Source organism: Barbus barbus, assembly GCF_936440315.1.
Source record: "Barbus barbus genome assembly, chromosome: 25".
In the NCBI taxonomy this organism is placed as follows: Eukaryota; Metazoa; Chordata; class Actinopteri; order Cypriniformes; family Cyprinidae; genus Barbus; species Barbus barbus.
In genome coordinates, this window is record NC_136753.1 from 1,774,464 (window position 1) to 1,796,118 (window position 21,655).

The 21,655-nt window shown below is 37.7% G+C and overlaps 1 protein-coding gene across 1 annotated transcript in view; it reads right to left on the reverse strand.

The window, feature by feature from the left end:
• LOC306844888 (plexin-A1-like) overlaps positions 1–15,581 on the reverse strand; it is a 117,032-nt gene extending 101,451 nt beyond the window's left edge. The window contains exon 1 of the mRNA XM_079377315.1: positions 15,408–15,581. The gene's annotated coding sequence lies outside the window, so the exon portion shown is untranslated. The remainder of the gene's footprint in view (positions 1–15,407) is intronic.
• Positions 15,582–21,655: the final 6,074 nt, after the last annotated feature.

The following is a 21,655-nucleotide window of genomic DNA, read 5'->3' on the forward strand; positions in this document are numbered from 1 at the left end:
TCTTAAAAATAAAGGTGCTTAAAGGGTTCGTAGAAAAAACATTTTTGGTTCCACAAAGAAACATTCAGTCAAATCTCTTTCTTACCTTTTTATAATTTGAACAACCTTCTGTCGCCACAAACAACCTGTTGCGAAACAGAAAGGTTCTTCAGATGTTAAAGGTTCTTTATGGAACCATTTAGATAAATTCTTCCATGGCATCGTGATATTTTACAATATTACTGCTTTTACTGTATTTTTGATCATGTAAATGTAACTGTGGTGAGCAGAAGAGACTTCTTTGAAAAACCAACGGTTACACTTTCCTTGAAGGGGTGTGCATGAGACTGACATGACACCTTCATAATCATAACATGACACATGTGATTCATTTTTATGCATGTTTATGACAACTGTCATTATGTGTCATTCACTCGGTTAATGCAAAGATGACATTGTTTGAGATGTCTTTGTTATGGGGTAGGGGTAGTGTTAGGTCCAACAATGTCATATTTGCATTAAAAATGATATAACCGAGTGAATGACATTTAATGACGGTTGTCATAAACATGCATAAAACCTCCTTCATATTCATCATGTCATGATTATGAAGGTGTCATGTCAGTCACCCCTTCAAGTGTTACCAAACCAACTTTTAACAATGCAATGTGCTTCCATTTCTAGTGTGATAAAACCATAAAAGCAGTTGCCAAAAAAAATCTTGCTCATTATTTGATCACAATGCCAAGAGTTAAAAGATTAAATACATTTTTCCGAGATGATAACTGGATGCAACAATGATTTAGGTTGTATACAATACACAATGTGCAGTATGTAAGCTAGAACCATTTCAAAACCTGTAACCTCTACTGACAAGAGCTCGACTTCAGTTCAATAAACGTCTTAATTAGCATTTAAAACACGCTGTATGTGTCCATATCAGACACATCAAATCTAATCTTACCAAGATGAAAATCAAATAAATGCTCTAGTGCTAAGAAAACAAACTCAGCTCAATCTGATAAGACACAAAAACACAAAAAGGCATTCAACTCATTTAACCTCTATAACGTGTGATGTATTGTCAGGGGAAATAACAGAGCCAGATTTCATCCATCAGATTTTGACTGGATCATGCATGTAATATTTTAGGTTAACATTTCTCCACCCACCCCACCTTGATTGCTCACAAAGACATTTTTGAAGATTTAGGGTTTTTTTCCCTCTCACATGACTCAATCAGATGCATTTATGCTGTAGTCTGTAGAGTCTCATTTTTCCATAAGCACAGAGAGACAGAAAGTGTCCCGGCGTGACGTGTGCACAGGACGCTCTAGGTGTCTACTGCAATCAGCTGTCTGACGCCGGTGCAATCAAGACGCTGATTTCTCAGTGAAACCTCCAGCGGTGAAATCAAGCCAGTTGCACCCTGCGATCATAAAAACTCATGCAACTAATACAAAGAATCTGCACAATCTGGGGAAACAGATGTACAGCAGTATACTGGGCACTGCAAAAATTACTAACCTTATAAAGCCTACTTTAACATAATATATCACAATATTACTAATAAAATAAGTGTGTCACACAATCTATGCCTTCTGTCATGTGACTGATAGTTTAGACTTTATCAAGTAAAAGCTCTTTTAGTATAACTGTTTTTTTTTCTTTTTTTGTGAAAAATCTGCATTAAATATGATCAGATTTTTGAAGAACATTTATTTGTTCATCTGTCAGGCATCATGTTTAGATCATCAAACCAAGCATTTAAATATCATCTTACCAAGACATATTATTGGAGAGTGATGACTGATATTTCTATCATATACAAGTATCTGCTATAAAGATCTCATTAATTTACATTAGCAACATCAGAATTTTATCTTACATATAAATATCAGCATCTGCATAAAACTGCATATTTTTGCTTGGTTTGATCCTCTGAATAAACCTGAGCTGTTATTTTCCTCTATATTCTCACTGTATCACACTATATGTGCCATAGATGGATCAAATAGGATACTCAAAAACACACATGCAATCTTTTTTTTATTTTTTTTGGATTTTGTATAATGGTTCAAAAAACTGTTCCATTTAAAAAAAAACAAATTGTATTTTGTGTATTTTGTATTAATTCATATGTCAGGCTTTACAGGGTTAAATGACTGTGTATGACTGTGTATAAATGCATTCGTAGAATATAAAAAAGTAGTGCTGGGCAACGATTAATCGCGATTAATTGCATCCAAAATAACTGTTTTTGTTTACATAATGTGTGTGTCTACTGCGTATATTTATTATGTATATATGAAAGACACACACATACAGTATATATTTAGAAAATATTTACATGTATATATTCATATTCAAATAATTTATATTAATATAACATTTTCCTTAAATATATGCACATGCATGAGTGTGTATTTATATATACACATTATGAATATACACAGTGCACAGACATATATTATGTACACAGAAGCTTTTATTTTGGATGCGATTAATCGTTGCCCAGCATTAAAAAAAAAAAACTTTTTTTTTTCATTTACAGTAAAACTGTAGAAAATAATGCCAGCTATGGATTTAAATCCCACACAATGCATCAACTTGAAAAACAAATCATGTAGTTTTGAATGCAATATAAGTTGCTTTGGATAAAAGCATCTGTCAAATGCATAAATAAAAATATAATGTAAATATAAGACATAAATGATTATATTTAAATACAGTGGATATGAAGGCACAAAACTCCCATTTTGTTTTCAAAGAGTCTTTTTAAAGGTGATATAGGTGATTTCTGGACCACACTGAACTGCAAAAACTTTTTTTTTCCCTGAATATTTTCAACTGGTCAAGACGCAGGCAGTCCCGGCCCAAACATATGCCATGGCAGAATCAGCAGTTGATGTGTGACCGCTAAAAACAAACAGTTGTTTTAAAAATGAAAATTAAGTCAGTGTTTCACTCTTCAGTGCCGACGACCAAAAACATGCACATCATATTTAAGCACTACAGCCAAACATTATTCTGACTGACTACTACAACACTGCAGCCCAAGTCAGTTTATTCAGAATCAATGATAAGCTCGTCTCACTCTATATAAACACCCAGAGAGTTGACCAGGACCGGCTAGTTTCCCAGCTCTCCACATGGCCAGTGTTTCTGTGGGTGGGTTTGTGTGTTTGCAGAGCAGCCGCCAACGACGGACAGATCTGGCCTGCTTCTTTGTTTGCGTCTGGCTGGTCCTCCACACGCCGAGCCAAGCGGCCTGGGACACTCTCCTGCACGCCAGCCAGAAACCCATCCGATGAGAGCCGAAGGGCACAGGAGTGAGCGAGCAGGCCACGGCCAGAGAAATATGTAGTAAACTTTGGACAATCCTAAACCAGATCATCCGACCAGATCCACCACATTCCCCGCCCGTGAGAAACGCTCGAGGACCAGCAAGACAAAACAACAGGGTGGAAAAACTTCATCCAATCACTCACTCTTTATGTGTATGAATGAAATCTGATTACTCATCAGTGGCTGGGAATAGAAGAATCGGAGAGCACACAATACAATACAACTGTGACCAATCAAATCCAAATGTACTCATCTATTTCTACAACACCCACTTTATGAGACCGATACTGTCCTGAATTGTGTTTCTCAAGGAGAAAAATAATTAAAAAAAATTCTATAATTTTTTTTAAACATTTAAATGTAGCATAACTTGCATTTAAATGCAATAATGTAAATAAACTGCACAAACACTAGGCTAAATAATGACTAAATAACGTATTTAATACACAATTAAATTAAAATTATAAAAATTAAATTATATATTAACAATTAAAAATTAAATTAAATATAAAAAAAATCAATGAAATTGAAAATTAATTCAAGAAAAAGACTGGCATGTCATAATCCACTAATGTTTCTTCTTTTAATTCTTATGTTTCTAGTATTATTGTGAATGATTCGGTGCATTTTACTCTAAAGAAAGTAAAGTTTGTTGTCATAATTTTATTTATTGTAAATATAAATGTAATAACTTTCTGCACCTCTGAATCAACTTCTCTGCTGACATAACCAAGGCTGTGTGGGTGGAAAATATATTAAAGGGATAGTTCACCCAAAAATGAAAATTGTGTCATTATTTACTCACCCTCATGTAGTTCCAAACCTGTATGAATGTCTTTGTTCTGCTGAACACAAAGGAAGATATTCTGAAGAAAGTTTGGTTGTTTTGGGGCACCATTGACTTCCATATTAGGAAAGAAATACTATGGAAGTCAATGGTGCCCCAGAAGTGCTCTGTTTCCCACATTCTTCAGAATATCTTCCTTTGTGTTCAGCAGAACAAACACATTCATACAGGTTTGGAACTACATGAGGGTGAGTAAATGATGACACAATTTTCATTTTTGGGTGAACTATCCCTTTAACTATTAATATCACAGCCTTTTAATGACCTCCTAATGCACTTTTTCAATCAGAATAAGGGTGTAATGTAAAATCGCACAACACTCGTGTCTTTTCTTCTTTATAATCTTCATTATCCGAAATTTAAATAAAACCTAACTGTTTAGCCCAAAACTGTGCATCTAAAAAAAGATCTGCACCTCAACAAACACGATGAGCAACTGTCCACCAACACCCCACTTCTTACAAAAACCACAATAACCAACAAATCTCCATGACCTTCTTTGACAAGATGAACAGCCTCTCACACAGCTCAACGGGTTAAGCTCAAATTAACGCTGTTGTTGTAGTCTGGCCTCCGCGTTCATTTGCATCAGCCGCTCGCGTGGGATAAACATTCCCCTTCGGCCCGAGAGTAAACGCCACTGTATTTCACTCGCAGCAAACAATGCCTCATCACCAGTGACTCCCCGGACCGCTGACCAACACAAAAGCAGCGAAGACAAAGCGTGAGAGCGAGAGGCAGAGAGACGGATGAATGCGGGGCTGTTGAAGGGGTCAGGGGCGGCGTGTTTGTGTGGGACACTCCACTGTTTCACACATCGCTGAGCAGCGCCATAGAAACACACATGGCATGACGGCAGATGTGTGAGAAGCTGTAGAGATTCTGCTGCACAGTTTATACCATCATTTAAACTACTGCTCAAAAGATTTAGAACCGTAGGGCTTTTTTGTGTTTTTGAAGAAGTCTCTTCTGCTCACCAAAGCTGCATTTATTTGATCCAAACACAGCAATAACAGTAATACTGTGAAATAGTGATACTGTAAAAATGTGAAATATTATTGCAATTTAGAATAACTGTTTTGTGAATATTTGTTCAAATGTAAATTATTTCTGTGATGCGCAGCTGAATGTTCAGCATCATTACTCCAGTCTTCAGTGTCACATCAGAAATCATTCTAATATGATTCTAATATTCTATTCATTTCTGATTATTATCAATGTTGAACACAGTTGCATAAAGTTTTTTTTCAGGATTCTTTGATGAATAGAAAGTTCAAAAGAACAGCATTTATCTGAAATAGAAATCTTCATACCGTTCAAAAGTTTGAGGCGAGTAACAATTTTCTTTTTTTTTATTTAAAGACTAAAGGATGCAATAAATTGATCAGAAGTGACCGTGAAGATTTTATAATGTTACAAAAGATTTCTATTTCTGCTAAATGCTGTTCTTTTGAACTTTCTATTCATCAAAGTATCTTTCAAAATAAAAAGTATCATGTTTCCACAAAAAATATGAAGCAGCACAACTGTTTTCAACATTGATAAGATTTTTTCTTGATCAGTAAATCAGTATATTATTATGATTTCTGAAGATCACGTGACACTGAAGACTGCAGTAATGATGCTGAAAATACAGCTGCATCACAGAAATAAATTACAGTTTACAATATATTCACATAGAAAATAGCTATTTTAAATTGTAAAAATATTTCACAATAATTTGGTGAACAGAATTAGGTAAACAGACGCGACTACTAAAATATTACTGTTCTATAACTTTGACCAGCAGTGTGGGCAAAAATTATAAAAATCTAATATCAAGCAGTAAAAAAAAACAAAAAGAGGTTTTCACAGTGATGCCACAGAATAACCATTTTGGGGTTTCTAAAGAACTTTTAGTGAACTGTTCTTAAAGGGTTAGTTCACCCAAAAATTAAATTCTGTCATTTTCTCACCCTCATGTTCCAAACCTGTAGGAGTTTTGTTCTTCTGTTGAACACTGATGATGATATTTTGAAAAATGTTGGTAACCAAATAGTTGACGGTAGCCATTGACTTTCATAATATGGAAAAAGAAATGTTTGGTTACCAACATTCTTCACCGTATCTTCTTTTGTGTTCAACAGAAGTCAGTCATACAGGTTTGAAACAACTTGTGTTTCCATGAGTGTGTAATTAAGTGACAATTTGAATTTAAGTAAACTATCCCTTTAAAAAACACTTTTTTAGAACATCATTCAACTAAAGAACCTTTTGGTGGAATGTAACGTTTCCATGCATGTTAGAAGCTCCATAGAAGCAAAGACGTCAATAAAACCTTTATTATTAAGAGTCTAACTCTATAAAAGGGACCACAAACGGGTGTATTGACCGCTTTGCTGATTATGAATAACCAGTTGTTATGCATCACACTACACCATTTTTGCATTGATATCAGACGTATTCATTTGCTTAACCTTATCTGTTGGATTGTGTCTATCAAGTTTCAAATAAAAAGGAAGATAATTAAATGAGATACACAGCATTTCATTTATAAAGCATTACATTTTAATATGTAAAACATTTTGTGGTTGAATTTCCAGCTAATATAACTATGTCTTTATACCATAACCATGATCTGAAATGAAAATACTATGGCGTGATAAAAGAGTCAGACTCTGGTAAAAACACTCAAACGCCTGTTTCTTCAGCTCACGCTGCTGGAATGTTAGTAATGTGAAAACAGGCTCCTTAAAAGGTGCAGTGAAGTGTGAAATGACAACATTAACAAAGTACAGAATTTACAGATTACACTATCAACGCACACAACAGCCTCTCTGATATCAGATACACTCATTGAAGGATTATAAGGAAAGGCATGAATGTCATACTGCAATCTGAGAGAGCTTTTGGCCATCGCAGACACACACAAACGCCCTGCTCCACAACCCTCTCCAGGCAGCATTTAAAAGCTTTATGAGCATGCCATACGCCATAAAGGTAGGCAGAATATTTATGCCGCTTTTTAAGATACCATATTTCAGGCCAGCATCACATGCATGCTTCGTGGAGAAGGCCATCCTTCAAAACACTGCGCCGAGATCAGTGGTGAAAAAACAAATTAAATAAAAATTTTTTTTTTTTTTTATTATAGATAGAATTAATTCAATACCAATAATATAGGCTAGTTAATTTTACCCAATATGAGTGTTATGTATTTGTTATACTAGAGAACTGCATTATTTGGTAAGCAACATGCTTCTAATGATTTTTGTCCCCACAAAAATGGTTGGCTCTTTGACAAATTGATCAGTTCTTCTTATTGTAAGTTGCTCTGAATAAAAGCATCTGCTAAATGCATAAATGTAAATCTAAATGTAAATTCTTAGAACCACTGAGTCGAGTCTCTCCAGCATGCATTTCCCATGAGGAATGTTATTTCTATGATGCACAATGTTGTTGCCAATATAAAGCGTTTCAAATCAGTCACTTATGATACTCTCTTTCTTAGAAGGTAGCAGCCTATGTAGGCAGTAGACAGCTCACTACATTGTAAAACAGAGCTAATCAATAAATAAATGAGGAGAAAGTAGCTCATATACAAACACACAGCGTTACTAAAATCTACAGACAAAATGCAAACAGCATTAATGCACTCATTTGCATGCATATATAATCCTCAGCGCTCCTTTGAGCTCTCACTGTAAACATGCTAGCCAGGCAGCAATAGTGGAATAGTGTTACATTCTATGCAAATTCAGGTTTTAGGCACAAAAAGACTTCTATAACAGTATAATATGGACTACTGTAAAAGTGTTTTTGTGTTTTTTTTTTGGAGCTCAGCTCCAAACTTTTCTTGCATGAATAACAGAAGCTCAGACATTCTGCCGAAAATCTCCTATTGTGTTACTCAGAAAAATAAAACAAAATGGGGAATGACTAAACGATGAAGGAGTTTACATTTGTGGGTGAATTATTGCAGAGCGGTTGGGACTGAATTAATTGCAGAAAAAACAAAAAGGGAATTTGAATATAGTGCTGTCTTGCAAGCACGGTAATAAAACAGCACTAGATATACAAGCACTTAGTGCAATCATACAAGACAAACACAGAGCAGAGAGCACAGACGCATTGACTCATGGGAAGAAAACTGTTTGAGCAACACCATAACTCACTGAAGGAAATAAATCTCATTAGTTCTCGCAGGAGCACGTTATAATTAAAACTACGTGTTGCAGTGTGTGTACATGTGTCATTTATAATTGAAACATTTGCATTAAAGAGGCTTTTTGAAATTATGAATGCACTGAGTTGTATTAAATTAAACAGAGTCCGCTGCAGTGCAATGTGGACTCGCATTATTTACAAGCTGAGCTTAAGATGCTGAATTATTTAAACGGCTGTGCGGTTAAAACTGCAGGAGGAGGACAGCACACAATACTGAAGGAAGAGAAATGTGTGTTTGAGCGAATGCATGCGTGTGTGTGTGTAACACGCAGAGAATGCAATGCCGCAGCGCTGTGTGAAATCACAGGGGAGAACAGAGCTGTGATTGTGATTCTGAAGTAATGTAGCACAGCGGATTTCAACTGGTTCTGCTTCAGGATCCTGATTATACACCAAACATCAAAGGCATCTTTAACATTCATGTTGTTTTCGGATGATTTTGACCCAGATTGGATTGTCTTTTTCCCAAAAAAGCTAGATAATGATATAACATTGGACTAAAACTTACTGACTTCGCGTACACAAAATATAACAACTTCTCAAAACAATCTAGATAACTTTTGTATGTTTTTAGGACTTCTTTCCACCGCCTTGTTGGTGTTTCAGGTCAAAAGTAATCAGCCTACAAACAATTGCTTGTAAATCTCTCATTATGCTGTATTATTACAACAAATATATTCATCCACTTGTTTTCTTTCAATTATAACATAGGTTTTGTATTTCTTTCTGGAACTCTCTGATTGTAGGCCTCATTGATCCGTGCTTATACATCTCAGTTTTTCAGTGCATATTGACAAAATTATCCAAATATAATGATTCACTTAAAAACTGAGGTGCATAAGCTCAAGTCAGTGAGCTTACGCTCAGATCAGTTCCAAAAGGAAAATATAAAACCTGTGCTAATTGAAAGAAATTGAGCTGACAAAAAGATTGAATCCAAGATTAGGCGATATACAGAAAACCGTTACACATGAAATCGGCTAAATAGGAATTGTTTTATGTCATCCACAACTACAACCCGTATTTAGGTCATAACACATTAGTTGAGAATTACTGATTAGTCACAGACTGAAATTCACCTCAATTCAACAAATTGTCAACAAAAATTGCGCTCTTGAAAAATCTGCACTTTAAAAACAATCAGAAAAAACGGAGTAAAAAAAGAAAAACTCTTGGAGAGGCCAGTCCTCCTGATTGCTGCTTTAGCGACTGACTGCATTTAAAGGAAAAACAAATTACAGATCGGGGCTGGACCACGTCCATTTACCAGAAACACATCCAAACACTGACACACACACACACACACGCATGAACAGAAGATGAGCAATGCAAGAAATGCAGAAGAAAACAACCAGAGGAAAGGGGAGAAAAAGCAGAGCAAGTGGGAGTGATGAGAGAAGTCAAGTTGAACAAAGAGAGAGGAAAAACATGTAGCATCAGCCGTAAGGATGCATGACCATTTCCTATCTGAATAACATATTTTTGCATGACCCTAAAATGACTCACAGAGCAGTAAATTCCAGTACAATACTTTGACTTCTGTCCAAACAACACAGAGCGTATCACTTCGTCACAAACACGGCTCAAACTCAGGCAGGAAGATTAATCCGTTACTTCAGATTCTGCTCGCTTTTCATTCTCTGACAGGACAGACTCGTGTCATTTGTGCTGTGCAAAACACACTTGACAACATAAAGGACTAGTTTAAGACAACATGCACGTGCTTCACACAGAGCTGTGAAGTCTAGCCAATGCTAGAAAACAAAGGTCCTTTTGGGTTTTGAAGCTGAAGTGTAAGAAATGTTCAGTACTTCAATTCCAGCTTAATATACAGAGACAATTTAAAGTAAACCATTTGATTTGTTTTCATTGAAAAAGCATAAACACTGTGGCGCCATCCTATGTTTGAGACGCCCATCCAGTCTGACTCAACCAATGGCGTGAGTTTGGGGTGAGGGTATCTGTTTGAAACAGTCATTATTTCACAATTTCGTTTAGTGGTGAAGAAGTCACACTTTAGCTTTAAATTTGCAACAAAAACTCCAAATTGCAGCCAGTTCATTGCACATCTGTAGCATCTGCGATCTCTGGCACATGCACACCATCAACAACAAGCAAAATAACAGCAATCAGCCAATGAAATTGTGAAAAGAGCACGAGAGGAGGGTGAAGCAGTTGGAAGCAGGAGCTAAAACACAAACAAACAAATTAACAAGCCAAAGTGGCAGCGAGCTGCTTCCCATGTCTCGCCAACCACTGTCACAACTGTCATTTGTTCTTATTCTGTACAAACCAACTGCATATCCTTCCTCCAAGTTATCTGCCGAAATAGTTAAGAATCAACTCTCGAATAGCATAAGATTGTGCAAGAACTGAATTACAGGAGGATGATCTCAGCACAGATGCACCTCCTCTACGATTAGCTGTGTAAACTCTGCAACATTAAGTCAACAACATTACGAACACAAAACTGTGAGTCTTTAAATGTGCAAAGGGCATCAAGCTTCTGTATTAAGCAACGGATGTGTTCACATCTATATGCATTCAAGTATAATCAGGAAAACAGTTTGCTTGCAGGGTGTAACCGCAGCAATTGTCAGCCATTCCTGAGAAACAACTCATCCTAAATAACAGATGTCACACAGGGGAAAGAGAGAGAGAAAGAGAAAGAGAGAACGGAGGCCCTTTGAAGTTAAAAGTGTAGCGGATGAAAATAAAACTGGAAAAAGCTGTATATTAATAATGTATAGCTGCCAACTCAAAGTGTTCACATGCCATCCAAAGAAAAACCACATCCCACTGAAAGCTAGTTTCCGTGGCTGAGTTTTACTGAAGGTGATAAAATTTTCAAACTAAAGAAACTTTGAAATGCTTGCTTTTCTTGTTCTGGGTCGGATTTTGTCATAACTACCAAACTTCAGCACTGTGACATTTTTGATTCAAAGAACTTTAAAAAGTAAAGAAAATGCACTTCAAAGCAAAGGCCACATATCAACAGAATTCTTAGGTATGAGCAATTTACAAAAACAGCCCGAATGCTAGACCGCAAAGGTCAATATGAATGTTTATGACTGTTGTCTTATTGGGAGTCTTGAGTGAAGTTTGTAGAGCATTTGTCTGCATTGATATCAGTCTAGTATGGCTTGTTGACTAGTAGCTAGTCTCGCATAGCCAGACCTTCAGACTGATGGCAGAAGGTCTGGGAACTTTGGCCGCTTTGAACGGCCAAGGCCAAGAGGCCATATGACTGACTGAGGTAAAGTAACCAATCATGCTTCGTTTTGTGCCGCGTCATGTTTAGGGGTGTGGAAATGTCGCCACAATATCAGACTCTTGACAATAAACAGACAATAAAACTCTTGGACATATTTTAAATATTTCACATACTTTTGAAAATCCAGCGTTTAGGCCTAGTTGATCCTGATAAGCGCTCCTGAGGTGTTTCCAGCTGAGTGTACCGTATGCATCAGACGTTCAGCCAGCGGTCTGTGGGCATGACGTCTGAGGCTGAGACTAACTAGTAGCCAAACAATATGGGTTGATAACTAGAGTATGAGACGGCCAAAGTCAAATAAAAGGAAATATGTGATGTAGGTCAAAAATACACATTATTGGAATTGGGATGTAAACATTCATGAAGAAATTCACTCAAAATTGACTAAAGTATTTGAAAACCAAAATTGGCTATTATCCATCAAGTCTAGTGGATAAAGCCAAGTGGGTAAAGTTATCAGCCAATGGTGATGATCTCAAAATGGACAAATATTGTACACTTTATCAGTCTGTCACTAGTATGAACACAAGTGAACGTGTCATTTCATGGCAGATCAAACTGTGCAGTCACTGCCTGAAGGTTGGACAGAGTTAACAGTATCTGTGTGTGAAGACCTCTCGCTGTTTGCTCTTTAACAAACAGAGTAACAGCCAGGCCTTTTAAATGCTTTTTAATATCACCACTGGCCTTAGGACAAGCAAGAAAATGAGTGTGAGAGAGAGAGAGAGAGGGAGAGAGAGAGAGAGAGAGAGAGGGAGAGGGAGAGAGAGAGAGAGAGAGAGAGGGAGGGAGAGGGAGAGAGAGAGAGAGAGAGAGAGAGGGAGGGAGAGGGAGAGAGAGAGAGGGAGAGGGAGAGAGAGAGAGAGAGAGAGAGAGGGAGGGAGAGAGAGAGAGATATGAATGAGAAAAAAATGAAAACAAACAGGAGTGACATGCATGTAAAAAAGCAATTTTCAAAGAAAAAGTCCTGTATTTCCACTTTTCTGAGTTGGTTTTACAAGCTTAACAGCTAAATCACAGCATGGTAATTAAACGCAGCTAGAAAAACATCAACACTAAAATAATAAGAAGAAAAACTACATGAACTAGTTGACTTCACTAGATGGTTGTTAATCTGTTTGTATCTGTGCAGCACTTATAATGGTGTCCATGCATTTTACAACTAAAATTTACTTTGATTTGCTTGAGAGCCTTCATACGTCTCTGGAGTCACATCCTCTGAACAGAGACAGTATTTTCATAGCTCACTAACAACTTATAATAGCTCACAAGAGACCAATAGCTCATAAGGAGCCCTAGAGACTCCTTTCAGTCAAGTATAGGTGCTGAAACCGTAGCGTTATGGATTAGCAAAGCGGCACACGAGCGTTGACCCAGTACAGAGTGAGAGACAGAGAGAGAATGGCAGTGGACGCGGAGACTGATTATAAATAGAAGTCAAACAGAGGGTGAGCTATGGGCCACAGAATGCCACAATTATGAGCTGTCCTGCTGCAGCCTGGGATGTTGACAACACCAGAGGAGCACAAAATACACAAAGACAACACGCTCGTAGTTGAACACTAGCCACTAACAAACAAGTACCAAAAATAGCATGGTACTGCCATGGTTTTAGGCAAGAACATGCATCATATAGGTACCATACCATGATATAAAATCTATTACCATCTGATAACACCACAGTACCACAGATTATACTGAAGCAAGTTTGCCAAGAAGATCTTATCTCTCTCCCCCAAACGTTCATTAATCTTTAATTTGGCCAAATTCATTTCACATCTCCACTCATAATAATCTATAAGAAAAACAATAGCCTAATTCTCTCCCTTTGTGCCCAATTCACTGCAGCGCTTGCATCCTTCGCTCCGTAATTATTTCCCCACTCATGCAATTTATTTCCAATCATTTTTGTCTTGCTGAGATAAATTATTTCGGTACAGGAGCTCATCTTGGTCATTAGTTGTGCTGTGGGTCTGAGTAAAACCAGTCTCGCCAGTGTGAGGAGGGGACGCCTTCGCGCATGCGCACATCTGCCGCTCTACAGCAGCACGCGGCCAGTTCGCATTCCAAGCTCCACACATCACAAATGCTCCCGGCGTGAATCCGAATTACGGGGTTTTCACGGTAAAACCACACTTCGCAAGATCACAGGTCTTTATTCCGAGGTAAAGTTTGCTCGACACTACACCAGGTTCGTATTCTAGACTTTGGGGTCTGAGAGATCTCGAACTCTAGCTAATTTTATAGGAAATGCTTACAGACGGGGTTTCAACCTGATAACACGTTTATATATCAAGTCCTTATTAAACATTTGACAAATCGAAATTATTCGACACACGTAACGTTACAGCATTAAGAATCCAGGACTCTGTGAGGTAATAAAGTCACTCAACTCAACATGACCAAGTGCTTTGGTTAACAATATTGTATAATACATGTCCAAAAGAGTGAGATGGCTTTAACTCGCTGACCAATGGGGCCTGAAGTCGTTGTTTATTCTCCCATCAGCAAACCGTGAGATTATTCCCGTTCGGGTTGTGTTGGGAGGACTCCCTCACTCCTGAGGAAACACATTCCCAATTTCCATCTGAATGTCCGTCACGTCGTGATAACAATGGAAAAGACAGGGACCATGAGATGTCGAGACCAATCGTTTTACTAGAGTTTATTTCTTAAACCATTTAGAGCCATAACCCCAGCAGTCCACGATCATTAAAAGCCTGCGCGAGCTCAATGGTCATGTAGGGGCAAATGATGCGCTCGTGTCTGTCAACTTCTTGCAGATGGTTTATCTAAGGTTTCCATGCCCCGCACAGGATCACATAAATGCAGATCCAATGAAGAAGATGAACAGTAGATATGCGCTTATACACACCCACGACCCTTCAGATGAGCCGCAACAACAGCTTCCAGAACCAGTTCTGCTGTTAACGCCCTTTTAACACAACACGCCGTGACTAATCATTTATCAATCAATTAGAGACCAGCGATTTATACCAACGCAACATGTGGTTCTCTCAGATGAGGGTGCCTCTGGATGGAGAAACAGGAGGGGTAGTTTAAAAATAGCCCCGTTAACAACATATGCTTCCGAGACCGTTTTCAAATCGGAGCGTTCATACACAGAGTTTCTGAATCGTCCAGGTTTTTATTTGCGTGAGAATTACTCAAAACGCCAATGTGTCAGTTTGTTATCGTTCTCAGTACTTTGACCTAACCCTACCTCTTCTCAGGAATATAAATGCTTTGACACAACAGTAAACCACGACCCGACTTTGTTTTACTCTACAACGTGTTTGGAAAGCATACAAACCGGATCAAGTAAACGAAACCGACGCGTTTGATGCTTTAACGCTGCCGAGCGTCTGAGGAAATGTAATCGGTAATAATTCCCCAACCTTTCATTCCAAGTTACGCTCTTGTGAAAGCACTGTGTGAAAACATTTACAACTACCAGGTTCCAGCAAACCAGACATCCAAGTGTTCACAGAGTCTCACAATCCAGTCTCCGGCAACAATTGAACGCCGGGTTCTTTTGAAGTTTAGTACAGAATGATCCGTGGTATTCGTGTAAAAGCCGAAGCTGGTTTCCACACCTGAACACCACAGCAGTGCTTAAACTACACGAGTCTCGTCTAAACGCAGCGCTGGGCTACAAGATCCTGCTTTCAAAACTACTGCCATGAAGATTTCTACAAACATTTCTATCCGTTTTAACATAGACAGCTCGGGTGATTCGTTTATGGCACTTACACGTTCGAATGATCCTTGGATGGCATGTCCTAGTCATAGTTAAATTCCCAAACTCGCCAAAATATCCCGTTCCGTGGCGCGACTGGAATGCGTTCCGAACGCGAGCAGCCTCGATCTGAGCAGCGCGAGGACCGACGGCACTGGAAACCAATCAATCACGCGCGGCGCTGCTCTAGAGCGCCACCTTGCGGCGTGTAAAGCCACGGCACTCTAAACTTGCTTGAGTTTACTGGCCAAATCAGTTGCACTTTGGTGGAATTTGTTGCAAAGCAATGATCCCAACATTGACAATGTAGTACTGCATAAAATGCAATATACAGTAAAATACACAATAAACCATGCTGAAACACAATATAGCACAGCAGTATTACAATTACTGTAAGTTACATTTGTCAAAAATGTCAGAACCTTTTTTATTTTCAATTAAAGATTTTACACACATCATTACAAGGCTGCAATCAAATGTATCCCTCTGTATTATCAGTTGCAAAAAACCACAGGAAACTCACTTGTGCTGAAAGCATTAACATAAAACATCTCTGAAACTGTGATGAGTTAACTAAATTAACTAAGTACAGACTGGTGTGTTTGTGTGAGCATGTGATTACTTGAATACAGAACAAAAGCTCTCTCAGGCCACAGAGTCGATTGATCCGCTGGTGGCGACATCACTCACACACACCAACTCCACAGACTCACAAACATTGTGTGAATGCATGCAAGCATGTAAATATAAGTATTTGTCAATATAAATAATTCAAACAAAACACTATACTACAAAAGGTTGGAGCTGCAATAAAGCCAGATCTCAACAGATACTCCGATATTGCATTTCATATGATTAATGTCTTTCTTTCATGTCTTTTTAAAAAACAACTCTTGCCAAACCACATCAAAGGGTTTGTACTGGGCTGGAAAAGGAAATCACTTGATGACATGTCTTAGTAAACAGGTCAGATCTGGACAGCATCTGGCTCTTAGCTAATTGTGCTCATATTGGATAATCACTTAATAAAACAACATTAATATAGTGCAAGAATTTATTTATTCAGGGCACTTGAGAAATGACAACAAGTGCAACATAACCGCATCAGTAAGTTATTTTGTAATATAATTTACCTTACCACTCACCGACTGGTCATCACCCAATAAAGTGTTTACCCTCTGAATCCTGTTAGAGGCACAGCCACATGGCAAGGATTGGCAACCCTGCAGTTATGAGATTAGACAAGCTATTAAAACACACACACACCAGACAACCATCCACCACATTCCACTACTTAAAGATTGCTGCCATAAGGAGATGAACAACTCTGTTTTCTGCACAGGTGTCATACAGACATCCACACACCACTGGAGGCACAAGCCTCATTTACATTTATGCATTTAGCAGACGCTTTTACATGTATATTCAGGCTATACATTTTTTATCTGTATTTTTTATCATTTAGTTGCAATGGCCAGTTTTGTACCCACCACTCTATGAAATATAGCTCAAGGCAGGGATAAATCTAATACAGAGGAAGCATCTTCAGTTCTAGTGCTTGTTACAGTGAATGATCATCCAGCATTGGAATTAGTTTTAATGTTTTGCTGAGTGGTTGTTGCAGACAGCAATAGCAGCATGTTTTCTCAAACAGTGCAGAAATTCACACTACAATATAAGCTTTTATTGCTTTATATCCGTTCTATCTGTTCAAAATCAAAATGCAAATTCAAGATATACATACACTCACATACAGAGAAATTGTGGTTAATTATAATGTAAAAAGTTCTAATATTCTGGAATGCAACCCCAAACCCCTCACATTCAAAGCAACTAAAACATTGCCACTTGACCAACCAGTCATTCTGGACTTTAAACTGCTGATCCATGTATTTATGCACTGATCTAGACTCTTAAAACATAAAGATGCCATTCTTTATCTATGGTTCCATGAAGATCCTTTAGAACTGTTGAAGAGCCGGTCACTGAAAGGTTCTTCGGGGAACCAAAAATGGTTCTTCTATGTCATCGCTACAAAAAAACCCTTTTGGAAGCTTCATTTTTTAGAATGCAAATGTTGGAAAGAAGTTATCAAGTCAAATGAGACACTTTGTTTACAATTTGAATTAGTTGACAAGAATCGTTCCCCTAAAATTGCTGATAATGATTTTTGGCTATATAAAGCAAATCTTACATTTCTGCTTGCAAATGACTAATCTACTGAACGGATCTGTTTTTATTGAAACAGTACAAGTTCATATTATGTGGCAAAACATAAATAATATGTGCTAAATCTGTGCTATTTCAACAACTGGAATGTCTGTTCAGCAAACTTTCTCCACCATTTTTTAAAACAAAGCGACACTCTTTCCACCTGTTTTTCCACACACCTGTTTCTGGTGATTTCATCTGTTAAATACTTTGCATATGTCTCTTATGCACCGTGAAGTCATGTGTGGAAACACTGCAAGATGAAGCCTTCTTTTCTGGTTTGAGGGTAGTTGTGCTTGCGTTCTTGGTTTCAGATTACATTCAGCCTCTTGTCTCACTGGAATTTGAATGGACTATTTTGGCTTTGACCTTGGACACTTTAATGTTTACAGTCTTTACATTATGGCTGGAGTTGAGCTTGTTAAAGAAACCAAGGCGCTTGTTTGACCGTGTAATTGTCTTATACCTTATAAAGTTTGCCACATGCATACACACGCAGTTCTTGGTGAATCGCTGTTAAGTAGGCTGAGACAAAACCTCAGTCGCTGAATGTACATCTATGATGGCTTCCTTTGAGACTCTATAATCACATCTAATTCCATCAGCTCAGCTGAGAAGACAACATCCTCCACTCGAGTTACAGAGCTTCTGATCGCAGCTACAGATGCCCATATTAAGTTCATCGTGAGTCTATTTTTGGAGTCATAGTGTGAGATTTTTTCAAACTTATATTCTCGAGTAACATATCTGAATTGTATTGTTTAGGGTTAATATTTTAGATGTTGGAGACTTATGTATTTTTTGTAACTATATCTTGAAGGAGAATGATTTTTGCTTTTCTTTTAAACAGCTGTTTTTCTCAGAATGACTTCTGTTGCCACAGTGTTTTCAAGCGGAAGACGGGTTTTCCCATTTGCTTTGGTTTTTCCTGACCATGGCTGAGTAAGGCCACAGTTCTTGTTCACTGGATGTCTTTACTTCCATAAACCCACAGAAAAACAATTACTAACATTTGAGAAATATTATGAACTTATCCTAATTGAATGCATCAGTCCTCATTACTGAATATGACTCAATTTTAACCTAATTTTATCCCTCCTTTAGTATGCCAGACCATGACAGCAGAACAGAAGACGACTGGAGCTTTGGAACAAATGAACATTTCTGAGCTTTTCTCCTCAGATGGCGTCTCGTTTTCACTGATTAAAAGATCTTTCTCAGATTTCAAGGCCAATTAAAACCAGCTAAAGTCATGCAAAAGGAGAAGATATGTTCAGTGCTATTCAACCCACAGCTGATGATTCACTTAGGTATTTTTCTGTAGTCTGGTGCTTATAATTTTATGTGCAATCAAGTCCTGTTCAAACTAGTCCATTGACAATTGATGACAGTTAAAAGCTCATATTGAAAGCTGAAAGAACATATACATGTTGTTAAAGCAGATCTGAAAGCAGGAACAGCTGATCACAACAATGACAATAACCATTCCTTAACCTCTCATAAGTCTTATAAAATGCCTGCTTGCATAATTGGATACTGAAGCTGTGCCCGGCAAAGCAGAAGTTTGTGATTTCCATAATGATCTGTGAAGTACATAATTTGGAAATGCAGAAGCTACAGTCAAATCCTGCCCATATGCAAAAACTAATTTCAGAAATCAAATCAGGAGGTCAACTTAGATGAACATTTAAAAAGAAGAGAAAAGAGTTCAAAAACCTAAGATCTCTCACTTCTATAAAGATGGTTTTCAATATAACACGACCCTGACCTCAACTTATCTGAGTGAAATATAACATTTTACCACTAATAGCAGTATTTTTGTTTAAAAAAATGAAGCTTTTCATTTAGGATACAATTTGATGGTTGATTCTCTGAATGCATCTGAACTTGAAGGATTTGTGTTTTTAGGATCAGATCTCTGAGGAGCTGCTCTCAGTAAATTTGAATGCTAAACAGAAAACAAAGTTATGCTGATTTTTGTAGTTGCTCTGGGATCAGTTAGACATGCTGAATATTGCTTAGCATCTTCAGCTCACATGCTAATAAGCGTGCAAAATATTCATGAGTGTTTATGACCCTGGACCTTATTTTTGAACACAAATAAAGGGTCCGCGAGTACAATAGCAGTCAAAAGTTTTTCCTTTTTATTTATAAAACTAACCCCATCAAACCTATAAAATAACACAAATGGAAGTATATATGCACAAATATTAAAACTCTATTTTGCTACCCTTTTCCTGCAGCTCTGCTAAATCTGCTGCACTGTAGTTGTTTGTTTGTTTGTGTGAACTCAATGTCACTTCAGCACACAGATCCACAGATGCTTAACACCACGAGAACGAGCACACAGCTGGGACTTCAAAACAGCTGAGGGAACATCATAGAGCTCACCAGTCGGAGGACATTTGTTGGCTTCTAATCACTGGATTTGACAATGTTTGTGACATGTTTCAATATATCCTGGACTGCTGTGATATCAAGTGTTTTTCACTTCCATCTGTTATTGTACTGTCACCATTTTCAGATTTACTGAGCCCTAAATGACACATAAAACAATGACTACATTTACATGGACATAAGTAATCTAATTGTTTACCTTATTGATTAAGGTGTTTACAGTTACTTTTAGAATATTCCTTTCATGTTTTACATGTTATAGTACATATTTATTAATGGTCCTCATGCGACGCCATCTGATGTCCCCTCCAGAATTTCACAGATAAACATAGTTTGTTTTCGTTATAATGCCATATACAGTGTTTCATTTTTAATTTTATGAGAGCTTCAAGTGCAGTCAATTGTTTGTCATGCTATACAGACGACGGCGTTGATGAAGCTATGCTCTTTTGTTTGCTGTCAAACGGTTGATCAGTGCCGTGTGTGTATCGTACACACGACGGTAATAGTGTGATTAAGGTGAGTACATGTCTATACTAAACTTAGATAATGCAACTAAAATAGGAATACTCCACATGTCTTAATTCAATTTGTTTACTTCGAGTATGACTTTAGCCGGATTGAGTTAATCAAAAATCTCTAGATTCTTAATCAGAGTAGTGTCTTAATCGTGTTAAAATCTGAATATTGTTGTCCATGTTGATGTACTGAGTGTTGTTGCTTTATATGTTGAATGGTCTTTTCTTGTCTTCAAGCATTTCTGAACTACTAGGTTGAGTGAGAAATTCAATGACACACACTGATTCTTTCAATCGGGTGAATGAGTGATTCAATTGACTCAGTCATCAAGTCGCCAGCTACTGGCATAACTGTATAACCTGCAGGAAGAGTCGGTATAAACTGACAGTCTGTCTGGAACAACGATGCGGATTGATATAAACAGACATATCAGCTTTTAAACAGGAGGAGCACTTCCCAGCTCCTATTTAATTTGCTGCTGATGTCATGATTGTGTGCCCAATCAAACCCTTCAGTGTTGAGGAGAAATTGGTAAAAGATCATGATTTCTGAAGGAACACGCGACACTGAAGACTGGAGTAATGATGCTGGAATTTCAGCTTTGGTCACACAGGAATATATTACATTTTACAATGTATCCAGATAGAAAAGGGCTAATAGTATTTCACAATGCTAGTGTTTTTACTGTATTTTTGAGCACATAAATGCAGATCTGGCAAGCAGAAGAGACTTAATTAAAAATGTTTAAAAATCATAACGTTTCCAATCTTTTGACAAGTACTGCAGGCTATATTTTCAGTTCTGAACGACACACAAGCTTTGGTTGCTCATTAACATTATCTTCTGCTTGCCAAGACATCACATCCAGTGACTCATGACATCATTTCAGCCTTCTCCAAACACACATGCACTCCTCCACAAACAAACCCTCAGAGCCATTCATCTCTGTCATATAACAGTGACAGAAATACAATCCAGAGAGGAGCACAGAGCAGCATCACACACACATTTAACACCAATCAGTCACTGTCCATGCGCTTTTAATGATCTTCCATACCTCACGGCGGCTCTTCTGAAGAATATTTCAGGGCGAGGCGAGCGATTTCCTCGCAGGCAGCAGAGGAGGGGGACGTTT